Genomic DNA, 12,366 nt, shown 5'->3' on the forward strand with positions numbered 1-12,366 from the left:
TAGTTTGATTATTATGTTTATTAAAATTTTTAATAAATCAAATAGGTAGTACCATATATATGGAATTATACTTATGTGGCTTATCTTTTTTTTTTAACCAATGTAATTTTCATAATTAACTCAGTATATTCTGATGCTACTTGTTTAGCCCTTAATTCATATGAATATTTTGACTCTTAAGTGCATCATTGTCAGAACTGAGGCAATAGCTATTATAAAATGGCTAGTTGCTAAACAATGATAACAGGAATCTAGTGAAAAGGGAGAAATACTCTTAAGAATTTGTTTATTTTTAAGTCCATTAAGTTTATTATAAATAGGTATGTGGATTTGGGTTTTCTAAAAGATGACATGGAATATCATAAAGTCCTTATATACTTTGAAAACTTAAAAGATATCTGTAAAAGTAAATATTATTGCATTATGCTGTTTAAGACAGTGTAATGCCATTATTTCTGAGCCTATAAAATTGAATATGGTTGCCAGAAATGAGAATATAAACTGTATAGAATTAAAATGAAAAAAAAATATATTCATTTAAATATACTTTGTAACCTAAATTGTTAAAAACCATAAAATTACATACAGACTTTATAAAGTTCCTTCTTGTTCACTTGAAACTAATATGGAATTAGTAGAATGGTAACATTTTAAATTTTTAAAAATGTTTCAAGATTTTCAAGAATACTTTGGATTAGGGATCTCAAACCCAGGGTCATACCAGTTTGCGTCCCCTTGTTCAGACAAATATGTAATTTTAAAAATCAAGACTTCTTTGTTAAGAAAAACAAAGAAATAATGCTGGCATAAATATATGAGTACTACATAATTCAGTCAGATATACAATTTGACACCATAGTTCTAAAGTATACTAGAAAAATTATGCCAGTGCCTCAAGCTTATCTTCTGTAGATTTGCTTGGTTCAATGGAAAGAGCATCATTGCATCTCAAGGCAGTAGGCCTGGGTCCAAATCCTTGCTCTTCATTTCCTGCCCATGTTGCCTTGGCAAGTCTTTTGACCTCTGGGGCTTCAATTTCTTCATCAAATAAAGGTGTTGGACTTTGATAACCTCTGTGGTTCCTTCCAGTTCTAGATCCCTGTATTCTTTTATATGTATAATTTAAATATCTGTTACCATTGAAGCTTATTATGGACTTTTACCATAATGGTCAAAGTCCAGTGTATGGACTATGATCCTCATAGGGTCATAGGTGATGTTCTTAGCTTGTTCTTCTGTGCTTCAGTATGATATATTGGAAATACTGAGTAAGTTGTTTAAAAGGTTAGGCTGAATGTATCTATAGTAGCCATTTGCTATATTGTGGGAATAGTGAAATTCTGACGTCACAAAATACTTCGACCTGAATTGCTCAGCTTTTACTTGAAGTAATCATTCTTTTTAGGGGAACTGAGAAGCAACATTTGTAGTGGCAGTTATTGACACAGTACAAGCCTTTAAAGTTAGGGGGGAAAGTTGTTCTATAACTACTTATGCTACTGAGACTTTGTCTAGATTCCAGCCCACTTAAGCGGATAGAAATCTATTTCTGTCTGCTAGCACCTGGTTGGATAGTTTTAATAGCTGGTTAGATATGCACTTTCACAAGAAGTATAGGTTGATGAGTTAAGTTTTTGTATACTATTTCAGATGTATTCAACTATATGTCGAATTGTCTTATGTCCCATGATATCTAATAGAAACAGACTGTTTAAAGTTGATACGGTCTAAGAACACTTGTGACATAATGTTAAAAGAATAGTTGAATTTAAAAAGAAACATCTGATTTGAGTTGATAATGAGAATTTGTGTGGATTACACATTTTATGTTTTGAAAGTGAGATATAGCAAATAATACCTTGTCAGAAGTAGCTGCAAAATTTTGCCTTCTCGTTGAAATTGTTGTTCAGTATTTAATTACTTTATGCCTCTTATCATATTCACATTTCCATCAGGCCCCAGCAGTAGTCTTTCAAACCCAAGTAATGTAGAATAGTTTAGTGCATAGATAGTGTTTCTTTCCTCTTACAGAGTTGGGGGTAGGGAGTGAATCATTGCCTTATTAAGGTGTCATTTAAAAAAAAATCTCTAAAAAGTCAGTTCCAAGTTACAACCTATGATGGAATAGAACACTGAATCTGCCATGTTGACATATATTTTTTAAAATAGTGAGCATGCATCAATGAACTTCATACAAGACATTGTCTCTGCTTGTCTTCTACATTCACCAGTAAGAATAAGGACATCCATCAGGCTGACTTGAAATTAAGTTTTTATTTTCATAGCTATACCTGGGTTGCAGAGAATTTTTGCTGGTACTTCAGTATTTTGATGAATCTCTGATTTGGTACATCCAACAATGCAAATCACAACTAATCCATGTTCTGTTGCGAATTTACTACAGGGTTCCACCATGTGATCTATGGGCCTTTCTCTTAAAGATCTGACATTTTCATGGATAGAGTATACAAGTTGTGCAATGATTGTCTCTTGACACCTGACCACCTATAGTTTTGGTTATATGTTGCTTCTCTTACTTAGTTCTTGAGTGGTAATGGTAATAGTCCCACATGTACCAGTCCTTTGGTTAAACTTCAACTTTAATTCTTCGGGGCTTGTGGTATTCCAAAACACAGCGATATATTACCATTGGGATATTGGTTTTAAACCCTTGTTTCAGGGAGGAATTGGAATCATTAAAAGAACCATACATTTTCCCAAAGGCTCCTGTTCTTTAATTTGGGACACAGCTCATTATCTTTCTTCATGTCTGTCCAAGGTCTGTTAAACTTCATAACGTGTATACAGTAGGTCCTTGTTCCCTTGGTTTTTCCTCTGAATAGTTAGCCAAAAACAATTTTGAGTTACTATGGCTCTTATAAAGGAGGCTCAATAAAAATTAAAAAAACCTTTTGTCACTATGGATTTTATTTAGGAAACTCATTTGTGTTTCCAGTCTTTGATGCAATTAATACAATATCATCTACAAATGGGAGATTCTGGAGATTTATATTTGTACTCTGCCCTAGATACACTCTATAATAGCAGCAAATTCCTTTGGCTAACAAACATCTTCCTGTTTTATGGCTTAGCTCATTATTTACCACTGTTGAATATTTCGAAGGAATCTTTGTGATTTTGACTTAGGCATGGGAGAGAGTTTTGTTGAAAAGCCTTTAAGGTAGCATTTGCTCTACCAAATCTTTTTAGTTTAAATAATGAGCACATTATTTCAATGTCATTTTTACTTTAAAGATGTGGTCTGTGATAGGATAATAATTGCAAAAACCTGCCTATGACTTTTTCATACCTTCATCATATCGTCCACACATACATATATAGATTTTTCTCCTTAGGAAATAGCTGATAAGAAATAGAGCTGATAGTTAATAGTTTTTAGATTTTTTTGTGTGCCTTTTACAGTTACAGATAGATTTTCAACTTGGAAAGGGACTTTAGTCATCTAATCCAACACCTTCATTTTGAAAATGAGAAAACTGAGGCCCAAAGATTTTGAGTGGCATAGGTTGATAACCTCCCAAATACAACAACCCTGGATGCTCTTCTTCTGTCACCTCCTCACAGCCTTTCTTTCTATATACTTTCATCTAGTTAACCTCTTCTCATTATTTCTTTAGTGTTATTAATACATATACTACATTGGAGATGGATTCTAGAATCTAAATGTAGTTATCATTGGTGGATAAAGAGTTAAAGAAATATTTACAGATATTTTCTGTTTTTCATCTGTTGCCCTTCCAGTTAAATGCCCTTGGGATGATTTTGCTTACTGGTATCTCTTTACTCACTGAAAACCAGTTTTTCCCTCTACTGTTTTTTGTTATTTTATGAAATGATACTATTACCATAATTTTTAAAGAGAGTTTATATTTTAAACTGATGTTGCCCTTGGCTGCCATATTTCATCACTTGGCAAAAAGATTGTATTTGCAGACTTAGGTGGTTTCTAGGCTTTTCACATTTCTCTAAAAAATATCTGTCAATAAGTACTCTCAAGGATTTCGCGGTTTTCAACTCTTTGCTTAAATCAATTAGGTTGGAGTTTCTTTATAGTTAGTTGTCTTCTCATCTTTTCCTTCTAATTTAGAACTTATTTTGATTTGGAAATGACTCCCACTTACATTACCCCAAATCATACATTTTGTGTATGAAAAAGTTTGGGTTGAGGGAGAGAGGTTGATTTTTTTTGGTCACTAAAACATTTGTGGCTCACCATACCTCCACTTTTTGTTTTTGATTTAATTAATTAACAATTTTCTTCCTTCCCTCTATTGGGGAAAAAAACAAAACAAGACCCCATATCAAATGTGTTTGTACAGTTAAGTAAAATAAATTTGTTGATCTTGTCCAAAAATAATTTGATTGGGACTGAACCCTGAGTTTATTACCCCTCTATCAGATGAGTAGCGTTCTTTATTGGTCTTCTGGAATTGTGGTTGGTTGTTGTTATTGCTCACTATTCTTCTAGCATTCATGACATAGGCACAAGGTTTCTATATAGTCTATAAACCTTGAATTTTCACATTTCTTACCCAGATTGTTTTTCCCAGCATCTTAAAAATATTCTCTCCTCATGCCCACCATTGTATTGAAATTAAATAGCATTAACTCATGTTAATATAATTTGTTGGGTCTTACTGTGTTCCTTATAAAATTTCCCAGCCCACTTCAGATTTTGGGGGTTTTTTAAGTTTTTTTTTTTTTTTAATAATTGCATGCTAGATTTATTGCTGTCTTTTATTGAAGAAAGTGTTTAGAGATGCAGCCTCAAAATTTTGGTATGTTGTCTCATCTTTAATGAAATAATTGTTTCTATAATTTTGTGCTTTGACCCATTCTTTTAGGATTAAGTTAGTCTCCAATTAATTTTTTTTTTTTTTTGCCTTTTGGAGGGCAATTGGGGTTAAGTAACTTGCCCAAGGTTACACGGGATAGGTTTTTTGTGTGGGTGTTAAGTGTCTGAGGCTGGAACTGAACTCCGGTCCTCCTGACTCTGGGGCTGGCACTTTACTCACTGCATCACCTAGCTGCCCCTCCAATTGATTTTTAATCTTCGCTTTAAAGGTCCTTAATTGAATATAATTTTCGTCTCATGATCTGTAAAGAATGAATTAATTGTTTTTCTACATTTGTTAGGTGTTTTTGTCCTGATAAACCAGTTTGTGTGAAGATGTCATACACAGCTGAGAAATATGTATTATTCCCATTCAGCATTCTCCAGGAATCTTGTCATACCTAATTTCTAAAATTTTATTCAGATACTTCATCTTTTTTTTGTGCTTACTTTTTGGGCTAGATTTATGTAACTATGTAATTATGTATTTAAAGGAGTAATTTGAGGTTCTGTTGTCTTTATCCCTGTAACTCATTCTTTTGAGAATTTAAATACTATGCCATTTGGTGCTTAAATGTTTAATGTTTATATTAACCATTGTCTATGATATCTTTCAGTAGAATGCATGGTTCCTATTTCTCTGTTCTAATTAGGTCTATTTTTGCTGTTGCTTTGTCTGATATAATTGCAACCTGTGCCTTTTTTACTTCAGATTTTGCTCTAGCTTCTTAAAAAAAAATGCATATTTTTGTTTCAAGTGTTTTTTGTCAGAAACATATTGTTGGATTCTGGTTTCTGATCCCTTCTGCTACCCTCTTCTTTTTTAGGGGTGATTTCCTCCCATTTACATTCATATTTTTGATTGTTAATTATGTCTTTCCCTCCATCCTATTCTCTTACACCTCTTTCTCTTTGTTTCCTGGCCCCTCTTAATGAGTTTGTTTTGCTTCTGACTAATCCCTGCCTTAATCTATACTTCCTCTTTTTCCCCCCTTTCCTTCCCATTTCCTTGTTGAGTGGAATGTATTTCTGTACTCAACTATATGTGTGGAAGTGTGTCTGCATGCATATGTGTGTGCATGTATTTTTCTCTCCTTTTGACCAGTTTATATGAGAGTAGGGTTTGTGTCATCTACAACTCACCCATCTTTGCATTACAGACTTCTACTTGGAAACCCCAATTTTATAAGACAATTCCCCCCCCAACCTTCCTCTTCATTCACCTCTCCTCCCCTTACTATATTTCTCTTCCCTTCTCTTTTCACTCTTTTAAGATTGTCAGAGTCCAGAAGATTTATAACACTCCCAAAACTGCTAATTAAACTCCTTCCATGACTCCTGATGATGTTTTTTTTTTGTTTGTTTTGTTTTCTTTTTGGAGGGCAGTTGGGATTAAGTAACTTGCGCGAGGTCACATGGCTAGTGTGTGTGTGTGTGTGTGTGTAAGATCCAAACTCAAGGCCTCCTGACTCCAGGGCTGGCGCTCTCCTCACTGAGCCACCTAGCCGCCCCTAGGTCCTGATGATGTTTTGCAGGACAGCTCTCTCTCCATATAAGAATGTGAATAGTTTATCCTCGTGTTTGTTAGCTGATTTACCTTCTTATGCTTCTCTTGACATCATGTTTGTTTCAGGATTTCTGTGCAGTTCTGGTCTTTTTAACTTAAGGAATACTTGTCCCATTTCATTAAAGATGATTTTTCCCTCTGTTAGGATTTTCGTTTTTGCTGGTAAGTTATTGACTTTGCTGTTAAGTCTTGACTGTAAGCCTAGATCTTTTGCCTTCTGGAATATTGTATTCCACGCTCTTTGCTTCTTTACCTTGGTGGTTGCTAAATCTTGTGATCTTGGCTCAATTTTTTTCTTTCTAGCTGCTTGCTATACTTTTTCTTTGTGCAAAAAGCTACTCTGTTGGTTATCATCTTCTTGAGAATTTTCATTTTCAAGTTCTTTTAGGATTTCTTGAAATACGATGTCTGTTCTTAATTTTTGGTCTTGCTTTCAGGTAGCCTGATTTTTTTTTTTTAAGCAATTGGGGTTAAGTAACTTGCTCAAGGTTACATGGCCAGTTATTTCTGGGTGTGGTGCTGAGTACTGGAGCCCGGATTCAATCCCCAGGTCATCCCAACACTGGAGCCAGTGCTCTTACTCGCTGTGCTACCTGGCCGCCCCCTTTAAATTTGTGGATTTTTTTTTTTCAGGTAACCTGATTCTTAAATTTTTATCTCCTTGACCTGTTTTCCAGTTTTGTTGTTTTTTTTCTCTTAAGATGTTGTACATTTTCTGTGTTTTTGGTCTTTTGACTTTATATTGAAATTTATTGATGTATTCTGGAGTCACTGGCTTTTATTTGATCAATTCTTAAATTTCAGGGTTACACAAGTTTCTGTATGGTTTTTTTTTTTTAAATTCTTACATTGTCTCTCCCAGGAATTCTTGTTGAATCTTTCTGTACCCAAGCTACATTTTCTTCAAGGCTTTCTTGTAGATGTTTGGAGTCATTCTCTTCTGGGTTTCTCTTGAGTGCCCCTTTCACCATAACTACTCTTTATGATGGTATTCTTGCTCATTATTCCAACCTAGTTCCTGACTTCAGACTTTTTGTTAGATCCAGGCTCTGTGAACTTCTGGGGCGAAATATCTGAGCAGAACTTTTGTCCTCATGGGTCCTTCTGCTGTTTTCTTGGGTGTTATGTTATTCTAGTATCTCAGCAACAGCTCAGGCCAGGGACCTACAAGCCTTCAGTGCTCCAAAAGTGGTGTGATCTAGGGCAGTGCCTTGACCCATGTTTGGGTTTGAGCTGCACACCTCTGGGCGTGCCCTTGGTAAAGGAGTTTCAGTAGACTCCTGCCGGACTCAGTCCCTATTGGCCAACTGGGGAGCTCTGTAGATTCAGAGTGACTGAACTTAAGACTCCACTTTGGTCTGGAATTCCTACCCTGATTATTTTGCTGAGCCTTCATCCTGGACTGGAGGTTGGAACTGAGTCTGTCCTCTGTTGCTTGACCCAGAGTTACACAGCTGTGGCTTGTTCCTGAACTTGTTCCTTGCTCAGCACATTGCGAACCTTGCTGGGCACAGACCCCTTCCTCAGTCTGCCTTAAAGACCTGTTACCCAGAAATTAGTAGAGAGCAGTCGAGCTGTCATTTGGCACCTGTTCCTACACCTTGCATTAGAGCCTGGGAGCCTCTAGGACCTCTTTCTGCCCCAGTGCACAGCCTTGGTCTCCAGTCAGCCCCTGGGTGCTGGAATTCTCTGTGGGTGCTTCTGTCTAGATCCCCTTTCCTGGTCTCTATAGCATTCTCTGCTGCTATCTTTATGCTGAACTGGGAAATGACTCCGTCAGATTCTCCCCCCCCCCCCCCCCCGATTGCCCAATCATGACTGAAGTCTAGCACATTTTTAGGTTTTTGTGGAAGAAATATAATAGGGGAGCTAGGACATATTGCTTGCTACTCCACTGTCTTGACTCAACTTCAATAGATTCTGGCTTATTAATTTTATAGTGGTAGTTTTACATTTTTGATTCAGTTCTTCTAGTAATTTTCTTGGACAAGAACTGCATATTTAGAGTACTGATGACAAAATTAATATTTGTTTATAGTGTCGAAATTTTTGTTTTGTTTTTGCTTTTTTGGAGGGGGGAAGACAGCAGTTGGGGTTAAGTGACTTGCCCAAGTTCACACGACTAGTCTTTTGTGTTAAGTGTCTGAGGCTGCATTTGAGCTCAGGTCCTCCTGACTCCAGGGCCGGTGCTCTCTTCACTATGACACCTAGCCGCCCCTAGAAATTGATTTTTAGCATCTTTCCACCTTTCCATCATTCTGCCTCTGTCACTCACTGCACAGGCTAACAGGTAACTTTTTAAAAAGTATCTTGTTTTTGTGGACTACCATGGCAAGGGATACATCACTAACTGGTCTACCTACTCTGAAGCTAGTAAACTTGTATCCATTTAGGCTAGTCCCTGGAAAATAGACCCAGACCTTTTCTAGAACCATAGTTGAACCTGTTACTTTCCAGAACTTGATCACTGCTGACTTAGCTTTCCTCAATTGAGGGTCCCTCACTCTACGATGAAGTGTTGGAGTAAGATTTTCCATGAACTTCCCTGAGTCCTTCAGGGAGGATGTAGGCAATATACCGGAGACCTTTCTCTGGATTTTCTAGTATTTTGTGGTTATCATGAAAACCCTTGGGCTGTTTTTTTTCCCCCACTTTTGATACAGCTTGACACCTGTTAGCCATCCATCTACTTGTATTTCTTTGCCAGTTACATGCAAGCAATCATTGGTCTGCTGTCAACTCTGTATACCTCCCACATATCTTAGTGCTGCATTTTTGAATTACGTTTTGATTTTTCTCAAGTCATGGTGTTCATAGGCTTTTACGGCAGGAGAGCAGTTGGGAAATTCCTAAAATGCAGTGCCATCTACTCTCCTATTCAGTTTTGGACCCAACTCACATTTCCATTTATAGTCTGTAAGATATAGAGACGCTAATACATTAAAATGCCAATCAAGCTTCATATCATATCCTAACAGTATTCATTCTAAATCCACTTGGGGTTTTTGTTCCCGTATAGATTTTTTCAGTCAGAGTATTATGAATGACTATATCTCATTGGGGAGTCCCTGTGTTGTTTTCTGAAACCAGTGTTGCCCACAAACAGCGGCTTATAGCCTCGCCTTCAGTAGGGAACTCCTGTTGCATTTAGACTCTGCACCAGAACCATGACACTGCTGAAATGCTTTTAGTGTCTCCTAGTTTGATCTGATATTTTTACTCTATACCAGATCTGCACAACTTATAGACTTCTTCAGGCCACAGATAGGTTAGACTAGAGAGAGACTGATGATGAATGATTGCTGTGGGTCATGTGACAAGCAGGAAAGTGTGCAGTGGTGACCCTCCATTTTTCCACCCAAAATCCTTTGGTGGGCTGTATATTGTGCAGGCCTGCTTTATACATTGTCATGGAATCTTGTATGCCTTTAACATGAGAGACACCTTGTTAAGAAACAAAAAAGGGCCTTATGACTTCTACTAATCGATTTTTTATTAAAACATCAAAAAGTAAGCAGGATCTAGTTTTTACTTCATGAATCAGTTGTGTCACTGAAGATATGACCTGCTAAAGTGGACTATGTCCAAAACTGCCTGTATCCTGGTCAGTTTTTTTTTTTCAAGAATATCCTCCCCATTATGTTCATGGATTTTTATGTAGATGAGAAAAAAAGATGGGTAAACAAATGTGTTATATGAATGTAATGCATAGTATTGCACTGTAAGAAACAATGACACATTCAGAAAAGCACAGGAAGACTTAATGAACTGATTCATAAAATCAGCAGAACCAGGGGGACTACTTGCCCAATGACTTTAACAACGTGAATGGAAAGAACAATTTGAAAAATGAAAATTGTGTGATTATGATGGCTAAGCTTGGACCCAGAGAAAAGATGAAAAAATGCACCTCTTGGCTGAAGAGCTGGTGAACTCTGGAATGCTGCATGTTTTTTGCCAAACTCTGGTTTTTCTCGAATCTTGTCAAGTGGGGGAAGAGGAAATCAATGTGATGTAAAAGTAAAAAATTAAAATTTGTTAAAGAATAAAATGAGTGCTATCCCCTCCCCCTCAAAGTAGGCACATGGATTGTTAGTTATTGTTGTCTTCTCAGCTCATTCATTCATTCGTTTAACAAACATTATGTACCAGGCACTCTACTAGCTAGGCAGTGGGGACACAAAGGAAAGGATAGGAAAGGGAACACACGTAAAGGGCCTGCTATGTGTGCTAAGCACTTCACAAATATCTCATTTGACCAAAGACAAATGTGGAAATCCCAGCCCTTAGCATAGTCTATTCCAGTATTCTAGTGGAGGAGGGGAGAAAACTCCATGTATGTAGAATAATAAAATACATGCTGAGTCATTTCTGGAAGGGGATCTCCTATCCAGGAAACAGTCTCCCCTCTTTTGTTAATATTGCCTATTTTCTCATTCTTTTGGAATCTCTGAAATAGCTTATGCCAGTCATGAGTGCCTTTACAATTATTTTTTGTTCAGTTGTGTCTGACTCTTCATGACCCCATTTGAGGTTTTTTTGGCAAAGATACTGGAGTGCTTTGCCATTTCCTTCAGCTCTTTTTTTTCCAGATGAGGAAACTGAGGCAAACAAGGCTAAGTGACTTGCCCAAGGTCACACAGTCATTGTCTGAGGCTGAATTTGAACTTGGGAAGATGTCTTGACTCCAGGACCATCACCCTATCCCCTGCTCCATGAGGTTAAAGTGTTGGATGTGGAGTCAAAGGACCTGTATTTTAACTCCTTGCTATGTGTCCTTTAGCAAGTTTGGGCCTTAATTTACTCATATTATTATTATTATTATAGAGAAGATATGATAGATTAGTTGACCTCAAAATTCATCCATCTCACTCTAAAATTTTTATAGCCTCAGGCACACATTTATTATTATACATATTTAGTCTGATCCAGTTGCTTTTCTCAACATCAGGTGACTCTTTATCTTCCAGTCCAAACCAGCAAGTATTTGTTACCTACTAATATACAAGCCATTTAGATGTTGAGGATAGCCCCCCCTCACACCCCCCTCCCAAAAAAAGTCCCAAAGCAACATTCTCATTTCTTTAAGAACCTTGCATGCTAGGAAGAGGAAGAGCTTCAACAGCGAAGGAAAATTAGGAAAGGCTTGCATGGGTGCTTAGGTGGTTAAAGGATGATTCCACTTCTATTAGTGATGAGATTGTTATACAAACACTGACACTTCTAATTTCATCCAAAAAAATAATCTGGAGAGTTGGATCTCTCCACCAAGCTTGATTCTAGTTCATTCTTCCCCCAGCTGCTTTTTGCTGCCTTGTAAAGGAATATTCTACTGGCAATCTCTTAGCCTCCATGATGTCTTATAACCAAACCTTTTTTTGAAGCACATTAATATTGGCAAAAATGTTTTCAGATTAAAATGACTGTTGACTTTGGGTTGAATTTTAATCATCTAAACTATAACAACTATTGATTTATAATATCTTTAGGTGGAAATGTCATGAAAAACAAACTAATATACTTTGAGATGAGTCAGAATACTATACAGCATAAAAGACTTATATGTACCTTCAATGACTTCACAGTTGCTGACAGCTGCTCAAAATCAAGTTGACCTGAAATCATATATTTCATTTCTCCCCACCCCTCCTTTTATTCTGAAGTGAATTGCTAGCAACCAGTCAGGAATAATTGAGTAGTTTCTGTATTTAAAAGAGGAAAAAAGTGACCTATGCAAGCCCAGGAGTGCAGGGGAAGCATGGAAAATGACCTCTAGAATGTCCTAACAAACTCTTTATAATGATGAAGGTCTAAAAGTTTGGAGTTTGAGCTTTTCTAGTTATGCTGATAAAAGCTACTGGGAATTTCAGGGACCTGTTCGCTAAGTTTACCTAGAAAAACAACAAAATGTTTTTGTGTAATGTTCCATGAAGGTTACTAAGAC

The sequence above is a fragment of the Petaurus breviceps genome, unplaced genomic scaffold (assembly GCF_028583685.1).
Source record: "Petaurus breviceps papuanus isolate PSGF00001 unplaced genomic scaffold, PetGlider_PUasm1.0 126, whole genome shotgun sequence".
Taxonomy (NCBI): Eukaryota; Metazoa; Chordata; class Mammalia; order Diprotodontia; family Petauridae; genus Petaurus; species Petaurus breviceps.